The sequence below is a fragment of the Danio rerio genome, chromosome 18 (assembly GCF_049306965.1).
Source record: "Danio rerio strain Tuebingen ecotype United States chromosome 18, GRCz12tu, whole genome shotgun sequence".
Taxonomy (NCBI): Eukaryota; Metazoa; Chordata; class Actinopteri; order Cypriniformes; family Danionidae; genus Danio; species Danio rerio.
Window position 1 is genome coordinate 2,340,001 of NC_133193.1, and position 15,670 is coordinate 2,355,670.

The 15,670-nt window shown below is 37.5% G+C and overlaps 1 long non-coding RNA gene across 4 annotated transcripts in view; it reads left to right on the top strand.

Annotated features, from left to right (window-relative positions):
- Window positions 1–11,189, top strand: part of LOC141378788 (uncharacterized) — a 12,243-nt gene extending 1,054 nt beyond the window's left edge. Inside the window, exon 4 of one of the 4 annotated variants that reach the window (XR_012394141.1) lies at window positions 7,471–11,189. This is a non-coding gene — a long non-coding RNA (uncharacterized lncRNA). Of the gene's footprint in view, window positions 641–2,005; window positions 4,872–7,470 lie in introns of those variants that run through there. The other 3 variants (XR_012394142.1, XR_012394143.1, XR_012394140.1) reach the window with 3 other exon arrangements.
- Window positions 11,190–15,670: the final 4,481 nt, after the last annotated feature.

Consider the following 15,670-nt stretch of genomic DNA (forward strand, 5'->3'; position numbering starts at 1 on the left):
AAAACAAGAGACAAAAAAGCATGAGAAAGCCTTTAATAAAGCTTATACTTCCTTGAAGCAGACAGCTAAAGAAATTAGATGTAAATTAAAAGCCTTATGCACATGTGAAGAGCTTGAGCAAATTTTGAAAGACATTCAAACTAGTCAGGATGTTGTCACTCAACATTATGCCCCATTACTGCGTAATCAAACTGCTACTCCAGAGATTGTAAGAAGAGTAGATGTTTGTTCCATATTGAGTACAGAAATTTGTGATTTGGTGAGCAAACGAATAGAAACTGTTGATGTCATTCAAAAAAGGGAAGTAGTTAAAGAGAGAGTTAGGCAGATATTGAACAAAGAGGAGTATGAGTCTATATTTGGTTGTACCAATACAGAGACCATTATCTCAGTATCGTCACAGACTGTAGAAAGTTTGTCAGCTGTCTCAGAAACTTCCTCTGAAGCTTCAAGTAAACGAGCTGATGCAGAGGCAGAACTTGCGGCTAAAGTAGAGCAGAAAAGGGCCATTCAAGAAATTTCCAATCAGCAAGCTCGACTAGTTAAACTGGAGAATGACTGGAAGCTGGAAGAAGCAAGAATGTTAGCGGATATTAAACAGAAAGAAATTGAAATTCGCTCCAAGTTAGAAGAAGAAAAAGCAAAATTGCAATTGTTACAAGCGGAAAAAGATGTCAACATAGCTGCAGCTCGAGTAAAAGCTTATAACAATGCAGAAAGTTGTCTTGAAGAGAGCAGTTTGGAAGACGACGAGACCGGAAATGTCATTTATCCTGAACGAAGAAAAGCTTCTAACAAACCTCAACGTAATCCTGTGATAAATCCATTACTTTCACAAACATTTCAAGAAGAAAGGAAAACTAAAGAGACTGAGAATTTAGCTCAAGCATTAGTGAACTCCTTAAGTATAAGTCGTTTACCTGTTCCAGAACCAACCACTTTTAATGGCGATCCTCTGAAGTTTATTGAATGGAAAATGTCCTTCACAGCACTCATTGATTGTAAATCCATCCCAGCAAGTGAGAAAATGTTCTATTTAAAAACCTATCTTGCAGGAGAAGCTCGTAAGGCCGTAGAAGGGTTCTTTTATAAGAACTCGGATGATACATATCAGGGTGCTTGGAGAGTCTTGGAGGAGAGGTATGGAAACCCATTCATTATTCAGCGTGCTTTTCGAGAGAGACTCATGAGATGGCCCAAGGTGGGAGTAAACGATCCATTTTCCTTGAGAGAGTTCAGTGATTTCTTGCAAGGTTGTGTTGAAGCTATTCCACAAGTCAAAGGTTTGTCCATCTTGAATGATTGTGAGGAAAATTACAAGTTGCTTAAGAAGTTACCAGAATGGATTGTCTGTAAATGGAACAGAATTGTTGTTGAAGAGTTGGATATGACAGGAGACTATCCAAGTTTTAAGCAATTTGCTGAATTCTTGAAGAAGGAATCAAAGATAGCTTGCAACCCTTTCACTTCTCCACTACTAGCCAGTTCAAAGGTTCCAGATGAGAAGTATCTGAAAAAAGCAAAAGCTTTCAATATTAAGGCTCAAGTAAAAGATTCAAGACCAGAATTCAAGGTAACATCACCATGTTCGGTGTGTAAGAGTAAATTGCATAGTATCGTCAAATGTCCTATCTTTGCAAAGAAGCCTATGGATGATAAAAGATCTTTCATTCGTGAAAATCACATGTGTTTTGGATGCTTGAGAAGAGGGCATATTTTTAGGCACTGTAGGAGACGGCATATTTGTGGAACATGTGGACTGCGTCATCCAACTTGTCTGCACGAAGATAAAAGCAAATATTCAGAGGTATCCCAAGCAGATATTACATCAGAAGCATATACAAGTCAAGAGGGCCAAAGGGCAATGTCTTATGCAGTAACACAACATGTCTCTGCTACTTCTAGTATTGTTCCAGTGTTTATCTCCACAGTAGATGAGCCACAAAATGAGATCCTTACCTATGCCTTACTCGATACACAAAGTGACACAAGCTTTATTTTGAAGGATTTTATTGATGAGCTGCAAGTGAGCAGTCAAGCGGTGAAGCTGAAACTCAGTACTATGACGACTACAGACACAATTACTCCAAGTAACAAGGTTAGTGGTCTGCGAATCCGAGGACTTCAAGGTGGGAAATGTATCCAAATACCTCAAGTGTATACGTGTGATTTCATTCCTGTGGATAAAGCTCATATTCCAACGAAGAAAACTGCATTATGCTGGTCTCATCTTAAGCACATAGCCAATGAAATGCCACCACTTCAGAGTTGTGATATAGGACTATTGATTGGATATGACTGCCCTTCAGCGTTGGCTCCCCTAGAGGTCATAATCGGTAAGGAAAATGAGCCTTTTGCACAGAAAACCGCGCTGGGCTGGAGCATTATCGGTCTTTGTAATCCCCACTTAGACAGACAAGGAAGTCAAAGTTTTGTTCATCGAGTGTCTGTGAAAGAAATGAGAGTTCCAACAGCTAATGATGTCTTGAAAGTTTTGGAGTGTGACTTTAATGAGAAAAGTTATGAAGACAAATATGTGTCACAGGAAGATGTCCGCTTTATTCGTTATCTCAGTGATAACATCAAGCATAGAGAAGATGGACATTTTCAGTTACCTCTTCCTTTCAAGAGCAGTAATCCACCTTCACTCCCTAACAACAAGAGGTTGGCTTTATTACGTCTGCAGCATTTAGGTAAGAAGTTAAGGTCAAATCAACAGTACCATGAGAATTACAAGATTTTTATGGAAGAAATGCTCAACAAGGGAGATGCAGAGATTGCTCCAGTAATACCTGATAAAGAAACAGCTTGGTATATACCACATCATGGAGTTTACCACCCTCACAAGCCAGACAAGTTAAGAGTAGTATTTGATTGCTCATCAAAATTCTGTGGCATATCTCTTAACGATACTCTTCTTACTGGTCCAGATTTGATTAATTCTCTGGTGGGAGTACTTTGTAGATTCAGGAAGGAAGCCGTTGCTGTGACATGTGACATCGAAAAGATGTTTCATCAATTTCATGTCCCCCCTGAAGAGAGAGATTATTTAAGATTCCTATGGTGGAAGAATGGGGATTTGAAAGAAGAGCCCATTGAATATAGAATGACTGTGCATCTTTTTGGTGCAGCTTCATCTCCTGGGTGTGCGAACTTTGGCCTGAAGTATCTCGCAGAGAAGTACAAATCTGAGTATTCTGAAGCCTCTTCATTTGTGAATAATAACTTTTATGTGGATGATGGCTTAATTTCAGTTCCATCTATACAGGAAGCTAAAGATTTGATTGCAGAAGCTAAAACCTTGTGCAAGCTTGGAGGGTTACGTCTCCATAAGTTTAACTCAAATGAGAAAGAAGTCTTGCACTGTGTGGATTCGTCAGAGTGGGCGGTTTCTTCTAAGCCACTAAATTTGACTCCTGATTCGTCTGGGCATGTTCTTGGCATACAATGGTCTACAAAGGATGACACATTCAGTTTCAACACTCAACTTAAAGATCAGCCTGCAACACGTCGAGGTATCTTGTCAATTGTATCTTCCTTATATGATCCCATTGGATTTGTTGCTCCTTTCCTTTTGAAGGGAAAGTGCATTTTGCAGGAGCTCTGTCAGAGAAATATGGAATGGGACGATTCTCTCCCTGATGACTTAATTCCACGGTGGGAGGAGTGGAAAAATAGTCTCCAGGACTTGAAAGATTTTACTGTTCCAAGATGTTACTATCCTTCGTCCTTTAGTAAGATTGTGTTGACAGAGTTGCATCATTTCTCAGATGCAAGCAACCTTGGTTATGGTGCATGTTCCTACTTAAGAGTCAAGAGTGACAAAAATGAAGTGCATTGTTGCCTAGTAATGGCCAAGGCTCGAGTGGCACCTATAAAAATCAAGAGTATTCCAAGACTGGAATTGGCTGCTGCGGTGGTTTCTGCTAGACTGAGTGTTTTGCTAAAAGCTGAACTGCAAATGATGATCGATCAAGAGTTCTTTTGGTCTGATTCACAGGTTGTTCTTGCATATCTCAACAATGAAGCAAGAAGGTTTCACGTGTTTGTCGCTAATCGTGTTCAATTGATCAAGGAAATTACAAATACAAGCCAGTGGTATCATGTAAACACCTCTCAAAATCCTGCTGACCATGCCTCTAGAGGTTTACTCATTTCAGAGTTGAGATCTACTAACTGGATGACTGGACCTACATTTTTATGGGACCAAGAAGTGTGTCCAGCTCCAAACACTTCAACTAAATTACTAGTAGGAGATCCTGAAGTCAAACTTGTACAGTTGACAACTAAAAGTAGTGATACTGAAAGTAGTGACTAAAAGTAGTGATACTGCTAACTTCCTTGATCGATTTGGCCACTTCTCTTCCCTGAGAACTCTAATCAATGTTGTTGCTCGAATAAAAAGGCTAGCATTAAGGAAGAAATGTCTTAAGGATATTGTCACCGTTGAAGAACGCAAGTGTGCATTACAGGCTGTGATTAAGCTTATTCAAGAACGAGCCTTCTCCCAAGAAATCCAAACAATCCAAGGAGGTAAGGCTCTTCAGAAATCCAGTTCACTTTACCACCTGGATCCCATCTTGAAAAATGGTCTTCGTGTTGGAGGAAGGTTGAAAGGATCATCTCTTAGCGAAGAGGTCAAACATCCATTGATTTTGCCCAAAGAGAGCCACATTACCAACCTTATTCTAAAACACTATCACAGCAAAATTTGCCATCAAGGAAGGTCCCAAACGCTTATGGAACTCAGGACACATGGATTTTGGATTATTGGTGGCAGTAAGTCGGTTGCTAAGTTAATCTACAATTGCGTTCAATGTCGGAAACTCAGGCGACCAGTGGAGGAACAGCAAATGGCAGAACTTCCAAAAGAACGTACTGAAGCCTCTTCCCCGTTCTGCTACACGGGTATGGATTGTTTTGGTCCATTTATTATAAAAAAGGGACGAAAGGAGTACAAAAGGTACGGCCTTCTTTTCACTTGCCTTTCATCACGAGCAGTCCACATTGAAATGCTTGAAGACCTATCAACAGACATGTTCATTAATGCTTTGAGATGTTTCATAAGTCTGCGAGGAGCTGTTCGTCAACTTTATTGCGACTGTGGTACAAACTTTGTAGGAGCTAGAAATGAATTCAAACAGGCTCTTAAGGAATGCGATGTCAAAACACTGGAGAGATATCTTGCGGAAAATCAGTGTGAGTTTATCTTTAATGCTGCCTCAGCTAGTCACTCAGGAGGTGTCTGGGAACGCCAAATTAGGACTGTGCGTAATGTGCTGAATTCTACTCTTTCTTTGTGGCCTGGTAGACTGGATGACTCTTCTCTAAGAACATTGTTTTATGAAGCGATGGCTATTGTTAATAGTCGACCATTAACTGTGGATGGAATAAACGACCCAAAATCACTAGAACCTTTAACTCCTAATCATCTTGTTTTAATGAAATCCGAGACTGCTCTTCCTCCCCCAGGGAAGTTTTTAAAGGAAGACGTGTATGCCACAAAAAGGTGGCGCAGGGTTCAGTACTTGATTGAACAGTTTTGGAGTCGTTGGAAAAGGGAATATCTCCTGAATATATCCACAAGACAGAAGTGGCACGTACCTCGACGTAATCTTAAAGTAAATGACATTGTAATCATTAAAGATGACATGCTTCCTAGAAACAAATGGCAGTTAGGTAGGGTTGTTGAGGTTTTTCCAGGTAACGATGGCCTTGTTAGACGCGTTAAAGTTCAAACAGGAGAACAAAAACAGAAAACGGGGTTGGGGCACCGTTCTTCACATTCAGTTATTGAGCGACCAATCCAAAAATTGGTTGTTATAGTTGAGAGTGATTAGTTGCAACTTTCTTGCATCAGACAAATAATGTTAATTTTGTATGTGGATTTATTTTGTGAGTTAAATTTGAAGTTAAAATCATGTATGATATTTGTTTTGTTTGTTTGATTCATACCATGATTTGGTGGGAGTGTAACTGCCCATGATTTAATGTACTCGCTTTGCTTGCCCTAATTGGAGTCACCACAGGAGGGCGCTCTAGACTAATAGGATTTAAGTGAGACAAAGCAGAGTAAGAGCAATTCACGTTTGTTCATGAGCTAACAGGTACAGCTCGGAAGAATGCCTTGAGCTTTTAGTGTCCCTTCGGCAAGCAGAGCGAGGTATGTTTTGTTTATTGTTTGATTTATTTGGAAAATGTTAGATGTTTTGTAAATGTTTGTTGTTTATTTTTCTATGTTGTTTGTTTGTTTGTTTTCTCTAGTTTTACGGTGCTTTGGTGCTTTTGGTGCCTTTGGTCTTTTGATGCTTCTGTGTATACAACAAAGAACTGAGACGATGATTTATGTGATGAGCTTTATTGCATCCAAGTAAACCTTTTTAAATGCACCCGTCAAAAACTCTCTGCCTATTCTTTGAAAGCTGAAGGGCTGCTACATTTCTGGTTTTCCATCATTTCTATGTAAATCTCCGCACAGAGGAGACACTAAATCATATTTTACTGACGTTGCACAATAAAAACAAACACATTGACTGATTTTACAGCAGCTGCTTCAGATGATCTGCTGTCTGCTAACGTGAATCAGCGAGTAAATCACATCAGATCCTGAGGACACACACACACACACAAATATGAACCCCTCTTCATGGTAAACACACCGTCAGCTCACAAAACGCCTAATTGGATTATTTACTCTGCGTCTTCAAACCATTTATGAGATATTTTATGATGCCAAAGCTGCATTGAGCAAGCCGCTGTTTCATCTGACTGAATTTCAGAGCTTTGACAAATGACCTGCTGAAAGAAAAACATCCTTTATAAATACATCCACTTTATTTGACATGCTGAAGCTGTTTTCTGTCAATGTGTTTCAATAGACTTTAGAAGAATAACAATGTGTAGTACATGTTCGGGTTTTTAATATTAATATGACACTATTATAGCAGTAATATCTAATATAGGCTGGTCTTAGCTGGTCAGCCTGGATATGGCCAAAAGCCCTCTAAAATAAGGCTGGTCGACCAGCTATAACCAGCCAACCAGTCTAGGCTGGTTTAAGCTGGATTTTACAGCAGATTTTTTTAGAACATTCTAAATGTCCGTTTACATCTTACAAACTCTAATATAAACACTTATAGCTTGGATTTGTGACAGTAGGCAATACATAAAAAATGGCAAGATAGGCTAATCAAGAAATAAATTTGCCTAGAACATATAGGCTAATAGGCTAATCTGTAAAAAGTCTGAATTGTTTATTTATTTATTTATTTATTTATTTGTTTATTTGTTTGTTTGTTTATTTTAAATATCACGGTGAACACTTAACTTCCAACTGTTTTTGTCTAGCTACAATAGCTAATGCTAACTTTGCACCGGATGTCTCGCAGGTTCAGTTTGCAAATGGCCGCGTCAGCTCTTAGCATAAAAAATAAGGTGGATATAACGGCAGTGTTTTAACTTTCGTTCCAGACCTATACAAACGATTCAAGAAGGAGGCGACAGATTAAATTCATATCAAACTCTTCCGACAAAAAGGTAAACTTCTCGTCTGTCCGCCGGAAATGAGAGGAGTGGGAGCGCTGGAGGAGAGACGCCGCCGCGGGTGGCGAGACACCCGCCTGGAGAGTCCTGGAATCTCGCTGTCAGACATCAGTCCTCCGGTCACAGTTTAAAGAATCCACTGGCTTCAAAACAACACAAAATTCTGCTCCATGAGAAGAATCTGTGACGGAAAATCACAATTGGGGTAAAGCTAGTTTTATATTCGGACTTTCTCCTAAATTAGTGTAGAGAATTGTTATTCAATTCTGAATAGGGAAATTTGGTGTATAAGTGGTTTTATATTCACACATTCGGACCCTCCTTAATGATTTACTTTCAGTAAAGTTTTCTTTGTAAATTCTAAATTGGAAAGTCATATAAACTATTTCAATTTTAAACTTTAACCTATCTGTACCAAAATAATTCAAAAACAACCTAATGTTAAAACAGCAATCATTACAGTATCAATATGTGGAGCATTTTAGATTCTTTGAAGCTGTTTAAATTAGCAAATACAGAACCACATCTCTCAAAATCGTTTACTCTAACTTCACTCATTCCAAACTGGATTGAGTTTCTTTCATTGTTGATATTGTGAAAAATGTTGGAAATCTTTAACCCTGAACTTCTGTAGTATCTGATTTCCTACTATGGATGTCACATTAGCACTAAAAGCTGAGGGTGAGAAACATTTTCAAACAAAAAATAAATCAATGTTTTTATTCACCAAGGTACCTGTAATGTTAAACAGTAGCTACAAGATGGCAGCATACACAAGATGTGCTCCATTATATATTTCTGAAAACAGAATCCGTTTTTATACAGATTTTTTTATATCGTAACCTTAACATTTCATCTCATATATGACTTTTTGAGTCATAATTATGCATTTTAATCTAATTATTGACGTAATACTTTTAACTTTTCATCTCATAAATGACTTTTATTATCACAATGATAGATTTTTGTGTTATAACTCCAATTTATCTCATAAATTACTTTAAATTACTTAATACTGGCTTTTTCTGTCGTAATTCTAAATTTGAGTCATAATTATGCATTTTTCACCACATTATTGACATTACTTTTGACGTTTCATCTCATAAATGACTTTTAATGTGTTGACTTTTTGTCTCATAATTATGCATTTTTCATATAATTATTGACATATTAATCCCAACTTTGCATCTCATAGATGAATTTTGTTATAATTATGCATTTGCATCTTATAAATGACTTTTAATTTCTTAATGTTTGCTTTTTCTGTCATAATTCCATCTTTTTGAGTCATATTTATCATTTTTTTTACCTCGTTATTGACAATACTTTTGACTTTTTATCTCATAAATGACTTTTAATGTCACAATGTTAGCTTTTTATGTAATAATCCCAATTAGTTTATCTCATATGACTTATTGTTTTATAATTGTGGATTTTCATGTCATAACAGACTTGGAAAAAGCCAACATTATGATATTTAATGTCATAATTTCAACTTTTCGAGTCATAATGCATTTTTCACATGATTATTGACAAAACTTTTGACTTTTCATCTCATTAATGACTTTTGATATCACAATGTTAGCTGTAATAATTCCAACTTTTTATCTCATATATGATTTTTATGTCATAAATATGCATTTTTCAGCTATTAAAAGACTTTTAATGTCATAATGCTGGCTTTTTCTGTCATAATTCCAACTTTTTGAGTCATAATTATGCATTTTTCACATCATTATTGACAATGCTTTTGACATTTCATCTTTTAAAAAGAGAACAACGGGCGTGGGGCGGGAGAACAATTTTTTTTTGTTAGCGTGTTGTTTTGAGTTGATGTGAAAAAGTTATTCCTGTTGCTAAGTTGTTATCGTTGATTGTGCTTCCCGTGCTGTTGTATAAGTTTTGACTGTGTATGTCCATCCGTGTTTCCCCTTCCTATTATTTTGTTTTTGGTTTGTTTGTTTGTTTGTTGATTGTTAATATTGTAAATATATATTGTGCACAGTAAGAGGCAGTAGGGGTCTGACGCAAGTGTGCCGCAAGCCTGCGTTTGAGTGAAGGTCTCGGCCGTTAGATCGCCCCCTGGGGGCTGGCTGCAGTACAAGTCATAAAGCCCGCCTCCTCCGTGTTAATGAAGGAGACTTGAGCCCAAATAAAAAAAATTAATTACACTTGCAATAAAATGTCCCGAAAGATGGTTCTGGTGGATTAAGGCACTGGTTATTGTGCTGAAATAGGTGCAGATCCTCATTTTTGTAAACAGTTTGTTTTTAGCAGTAATTTAATGCTGGGCGTGTCATCGTGATTGACAGCTGTGATTGACAGTTTCTCAAAGCGCGGCGTCTGAGCTTCGGCAGAAGACTGAAGTGTTATTACTCGATTTCTGTGATATTTTACTATGACAAAATGAGTTCAGCAGTAAACTACAGTTTCTGACATACATGATCTGGTGGAACACTGTTTATTCGCTAAGGTCAGAGCTTTTTTCGGGCTTTATTAGTTTGCTAATACACGCCTAGCCACCCAGATAGCAAAATACACTGGGGCCAGTTCTTGCCTGCCGGAGACTTACCCCTCAGACTGACTACCTCTGCTGGACCTACTCCGGATGCCTGGGCTCACTGCCCGATTCCAGCCTGAGTCAATTGAGCCAGATGCGGCGGCCGAGCGAGCAGGCGCTGCCGCATGCGAGCCGGAATCAGCCCGCGACGCCGCGAGTTATGTGCGCTGATGCCCGGAGCTGGCGCGATTGAATCTTCATTATATAAAACCCTCACATTTGTTAACGTTATTACACCCATTTTTGTTGATATAACAACAAACGCATGCTACTATGTGAACGCAAAGTGTATCAGTGTAAAAGTTTAACCTTTGAATAAAGATGCAAACAGCATAGCAATTATTTAAATAAAGGACAAAATAAATAACAATAAACCTGTATCGATTGCACAAGTATTAAATAATAATAATAATAATAAATACGAAAATGACAATAAAACTGCACAATAAAATAAACCCATTTAAGTACGGGGTATACAGGAGATCGTTAGCAGTAATTCTCTTTGTGTTTAAATAATAATCTCCACGTTGATCTCCTGTAAGGTTATTTGAACTTGCTTTACAGGACGTCTCTGCATTTTAAGTTTTGGCATGTTATTAAGTGATCTACTGAATTTGCTGTTATAAATCATAATAAGGTTCTTGAAATCGAATCTTATATAACCTAATAGAGCTGTAAATGTTAGATATTATTTATTTACATCATTTACTGTTGGCGTTTTATTTGAACACTCCAGCTAACATTAAAAAGAATGTAAATTCCTCGCCAGATATAATGAAGGCATCGAATAAACCAAATGAAAACGGAGGCAAAAAAATTAAATAAATAAACAATTCAAGCGAAAATGAATAAACAATATACTAGTGATGTTACAGCAGATAGACGTTGTATTAATAGTGCAAAGTTTTTTTGCACAAATTGACAAATTGCAGGGTTGGGATGTGTAAATATCCTGTTGATATTTAGTAATCTTGCTGTATTTATCTTCTAAACGCACGATTGTTCCCGCATGGTAAATCGTTATGGTGTGTAGGCTATATTTTGGGTTCTGTTAATGGCTAATTAAAAATAAAAACCTTTCTAAAAATGTATGTGTTGTTTATATGTTATTGTTCATATTTTACAAGTGTTATTTCTACCCCTATGAAGATAACAAATACCAACAACAAATATAACAATAAGAGAATATATTATTTGTGCTCATATTCAGGCTAGAGTGTATAAAAGATCGTTTATTTCTGCAGTCCACCATGTATTGCTTTTATTAAAGTTTAACAGCTTACATCACACCGTTTTTAAACCGTATATTATTGTGTTTTTTTAAAGTAAGTGCTTCTATTTACATCAGCGAGCGTTTGTTATAGTGCAGACACCGGCAGTCGAGTGAGAAGTTCGGGGGGCGTGGTTGATTTTACATAAAGCGTTTGGTTGGAAGCTCGACTCCGCTCATTATCGCGGCTCCTCCTCTGGCTCCATCAGACAGTCCTTCTGCGCATGTCTGGCTCCAATTTCAGCAGTCTTTTGCGACAGTTTGTGCCCGTCAAGCAGGCGTTTTGCCCTCAAGGCGTTCAATGGCAAAAGGGGCTGTCGCGTCGTCCATATTTTTTACAGTCATTGGTCTGACGCCACACTTTTCTTTTTGTAAATATTTTCTCCTGTTTTTGTTCTTATAGTTAGGAAGGAAGGTGTAGATTTTGTATTTTTATTTCTGTTATTTTATTAGGTGTAGTTAGTTTCATTTGGGTGTTAAGTTAGTGTGTATTTTTGTTTATTATTTTTCTGTGGGTTCACTCCGAAGTAGTTGGCTTCACGTTTTTTTTGGGCATGGAAAAAAAGACAAATATAGAGTCCCTACACAAAAGGGTCATTAAAAGTGAATTTTATTTGTCGAGTGTTCTTTTGACCCTAGACCAGGGTCGTAACATCATAAATGACTTTTAATGTCACAGTGTTAGCTTTTTATGTATTAATTCCAACCTTTTTATCTCGTATATGATCTGTTGTGTCATAATTATGCATTTTTCAGCTCATAAATGTCTTTTTATATCATATTGTTTGCTTTCTCTGTCATAATTCCAACTTGTTCAGTCATAATTATGCATTTTTCATCTAATTATTGACTTACTACTTTTGACTTTTCATCTCATAATTGACTTTTAATGTCAATGTTTCAACAACTTTCATCGGATATGTTTTATTGTTATTATAATTATGGATTTTCATTTAATTCATGACTTTTAATATCATTATTTTGTCATAATTCTATCTTTTTAAGTCATAATTATCTATTTTTCACCACAATATTTACAGTACTTTTGACTTTTCATATTATAAATGAGCTTTAATGTCACAATGTTAGATTTTTATGTAATAATTCCAACTTTTCATCTCATATATGATATATTGTGTCATAATTATGCAATGTTGGCTTTCTCTGTCATAATTCCAACTTGTTCAGTCATAATTATGCATTTTTCATGTAATTATTGACATACTACTTTTGACTTTTCATCTCATAATTGACTTTTAATGTCAATGTTTCAACAGCTTTTCATCTTATATGTTTTATTGTTATTATAATTATGGATTTTCATTTCATTCATGACTTTTAATATCATTATTTTGTCATAATTCCAACTTTTTAAGTCATAATTATCTATTTTTCACCACAATGTTTACAGTACTTTTGACTTTTCATATTATAAATGAGCTTAAATGTCACAATGTTAGATTTTTATGTAATAATTCCAACTTTTCATCTCATATATGATATATTGTGTCATAATTATGCAATGTTGGCTTTTTCTGTCATAATTTCAACTTTTTGAGCCATAATTACGCAATTTTAATCAAATTATTGACGTAATCCTTTTAAATTTTCATCTCATAAATTACTGTAATGTTACAATGTTAGCTTTTTGTCATAATTCCGACTTTTTATCTCATATATGATTTATTGTGTCATAATTGTGCATTTTCTTCCCATAAATGACTTTTAATGTCCTAATTCCCACTTTTACTCTAGTATATGATTAATGAGGGAGAGATGGGCGCTTGTAGGCGGGGCTTTCCCCCTCTGATGACACGTACAAAGGGAGAATGTCAATCAAAGTGTTTCTGCAGACTGTTTTCATCAAGGCGAATTATTAAAGATAGAACTAAAACATCTTTATCATTAGAGGCAGGATATATTCACACACTGCTGACACACAACTGATTTTTGCATAATAAACATGAAGCATTTTGCATTTAAAACATGAAGAAACATGTCTCAATAAGAAATCTCTTGTGAATGACCTCAAGCACACACCGCTATACCAACACATGCATGCTTTTCTCTGACAGTGATATAAAAATCCAGCATATGAAGGCCAGAGAATGGGCTTAGATAAGCATGAAATACTAACAGGAGATGAGAATGGAGGCTGAGAATAGAGACGTGTGTGTGTGTGTATGTCCGCCGGCGTCACTATAAACGACACCTGCTTTAGCGCCGCCAGGCCTGATTGTTATTCTTATAGGGTCATGCATTAATGCATATGCGCTCATTTACATACACGCTCTCCCCTCGCCACGCCAATTCCCATATTTGACTGATTATTCCTTTCGCTGGCTATAATTCAAAAGCAGCATTATTCAGAATATCAAAAAACAGTTGATTGTGGCGTGCTGGAAATACGGCATTCATCACCGTGACATTTACTGAAAGACAAAGCAAGGATTGGACATGTTTCCTCATCAGTATGGCGACGCCGTGTTAATTTTTGAAAAGCCATCGTTGGTTTTTATTGCTTTTATAGGCACTGCAGTCGCCCAGAGCGATGGATGCATCAAAGACAGATGAACAACAGCAGCACAAGAAGACTTTCTGATGCTCTCCAGATACAAACTCCACAAATATGTCAGACACGAGGGGGAAAAATTGACGTTCAACTACTGATGCGCTTGCAGTTCAATAGCGTGAATGGGATGCAGGACAATGGAGTTTGAATTATTGCATGAAAAATAATTTATTTAGGTAAGGCGAAATGATTAAAGGGACACAAAAGAGCAACAGCAGTCTTGGTAGCATGTAATTAAATATGTTTTTTTTTTTTATTGTGTCAAATCAAATCACTTTTATTGTCACATCATGAGCAGCACGTGTGCTATGATGAGTAAAAAGCTTAGGTGCTGGCTCCAGACAGTACAAAATACAGACAGTCCAAATAAAATGACTGCGCAAAATACAACATACTCCCAAAAGAACAGGACAATGTAAAATTGACAGCGACATTTAAAATAAATAGGTGTCCACATAGTAAGGGTGTCACGATATTCCAAATCCTCGATTCGATTACATTTTCGATTCTAAAGACAAGGTTCGATTTTCGATTATGAATAATTAATTAATTAATAACGAATTAATTATTAGTAGCCTACCGTTTAAACTACCTGACCTGCATGGTCTTTGTTTTACCCATAAACAAATCATACAGTAAATAAATAAAGGCAAGAAACACACATAATTACCACCTGTCAATCACTTTTCCTGCGGGACTCGTGAATAGGCAGTGATCTGTGTCGTTATAATGGCGTCGGTAAAAAAGACGCACAACCAACAGAAACCAGCCAACAGTATCTGAGGTGTTCGCTAAAATGACTAAGTACAAGTGTGAAAGTGAAAGATTGAAGCGTCTACTGACCCGCTGTCTGCCTGGACCTGCTGTCTCGAGCGCATGACTGTGTGTGTGGTCACGTGATGTGCGTTTTCAGCGGTAGTGAGAAAGAAGGGCTGCTCAGAAATGCTACACGCCAGTGTGGATGTGGATCGTTGTTGTTCTAAAATCCATTTAAAAACAAAGACCTATTAGTGTAAACAGGGCCTGAGTGTGTACTTTTCGCGAGCGGATTTGCAACGGGGGCGGAGCGGAGGATCGTGATGCGCCCATCTTCTATCGGCCCAACTCTAATACGTACATAGGCTTGCAAACTGTGTTTGGTCAACATAACTCACTGGAAATCCAAAATACTTCCACACTGGTGACTTCATTGCAAGAGGAGAGGGTTTAAGCTCTGTCGACGGGTCTCCTGTGTCTGCAATTCAACAAGCACTTCAACAAGCATTTTTTTCCCACTTGGCAAGCCAAGCTGACGTGACATGGGGGCGTGGCAGCATCGACCATTCTATTTTTTGATTCGATAATCGAAATTGAGCATAAATTTCGGTCAATTTCGATTTAAAATCTTTAACCACACCCTTACCACATAGTTGTAGGCAGTATTGTTTCAAGTATGGATTGGTTAAAGTGCAGTGCATGCTACATATTGATGGTGTGCAGTGAGGGGTATGGAAGAGTCTGTGTGGGGTGTGTTAAGTGTTCGTCAGCCTGATAGTCTGAGGGAAGAAGCTTTCCCTCAGTCGGCTGGTGCATGACCGGAGCTGCGGAACCGTCTGCCTGAAGGTAGCAGAGAGAAAAGTCTATCGCTTGGGTGGCTGGAGTCGCTGATGATTCTCTTGGCTTTCCTCATGCACCGCCTGGTGTTGATGTCCTGGAGGGAGGGAAGCTTACCTATGTAGGCCTTTTC